Source organism: Microtus ochrogaster, unplaced genomic scaffold (assembly GCF_000317375.1).
Source record: "Microtus ochrogaster isolate Prairie Vole_2 unplaced genomic scaffold, MicOch1.0 UNK21, whole genome shotgun sequence".
Taxonomy (NCBI): domain Eukaryota; kingdom Metazoa; phylum Chordata; class Mammalia; order Rodentia; family Cricetidae; genus Microtus; species Microtus ochrogaster.
Window position 1 is genome coordinate 1,329,801 of NW_004949119.1, and position 1,448 is coordinate 1,331,248.

Consider the following 1,448-nt stretch of genomic DNA (forward strand, 5'->3'; position numbering starts at 1 on the left):
CCCCGCCACTCTTATTACTACAACAGACACTATGCTAAATCAAGTAAGCAGGCCCTGCTCAAACCAGAGTCTTCAGGGACAGGAAGAATGTATGCGTGGATCTCCTCTTGTCTGCAGGGGAATAGATTCCCGGACCCCAGTGGTTACTCAAGATTGCAGATAGAGCCCTGGCCATGAGCTTCATGGTATCTGCCATAGCCTATTCAATAACCATGCCAGCAATCAAGTGACTAAGGTTGGTGGCAGTTATAGAGCAGATACACCTGGCAAAGGAAAGACTCCTGTACAGAGGGGCCAGAGGGCACTATGGGGAGCGGGGTCAAGATGGCTTTGTCTTCATGCTCTGGACAGTTTGTAGTGTGGGAAAGAGACAGGTCCCTGCTCTGTTTGAATATCAACGGCAAGCCTCAGGTGAAGGTGTTGGGATTGGACTGCAGGATGTCTTTTGTAGCCCCAAGGGAGATTTTACTCAGACAGGAATTTGGTCAGCCAAAGGTGAAGGAAGGCTAGAGACAGGCGCCAGCCTAGTACACGGGGACAGAGAGGGAGGCTGGAGCAGCATGGGTGGGTGAGAAACATCCCTGTGGGTGGCCTGATGAGGGTGGAGGTCAGCAGGCCTACTTCAGGGCAAACAAGCTCCTGGCCTAAAGCCCAGGGTGGGGATCTGGTGAGATAAGGGCCCAGGGAGCTTGGGGATGGGAGTCTCAGCATAGAGTTGGCTCAGGCTTCAGAGTTCACAAGGTTCTGGGTCCAGTACTTCTGTGGCTGGCTTCTAGCATTGTTGGATACTATTCTCCAAGCTAAAGACCCTGAGGAAAGTACTGGGTGTGGCAAGAAAACTGAGACCTAGTGAAGTTAAGGTCTGGTGAGCCCAGCAAAGTCTTCTTTAGAGAGAGAGAATTAATTAGTTGGGGTGGGGAGCCCTCCCTGGGGTAAGGGGACAGATATGAAGGTAAAGACCCCAGAGCCACCTCCTCTTTCATAGGTGGGGAGGAGGTGTTTGACCCTGTAGGAAGACCCTGTCTACCAGGAAGGACTATTTTATATTTGCTGGTTTTCTCTGTGGGACAGTCATTTCTAGAGTCATTTCTGACTTAAAGTTATTTAAGTACAAGCTTGCCTGCTTTTTCCAAAGCAACTCTGAGGACTATGAGAGACTTCTGTTTAACCCATGAGGAAAAACAAAAACTATCTAGTAAAAAAGTATACCACTGATGACAAACCCCACAAACATCGAGATAAAAGGAAGGCTGCTTCTGAGCAGCAAGCACACACTGGAGAGGAGGCTGCTCACTGAAGGACAGGAATGGTCTTGTGGTTGGATACTGACTGACCATCTGTGCTGTGCTTGGTTCTACTTTTGTATATAAGCAAGTTCCGAAATAAGCTCTGGGCTGTTTGGCTGCTTCTGTATGACCAGACAGTCCTCCCAATTCTACCCTGTCTTC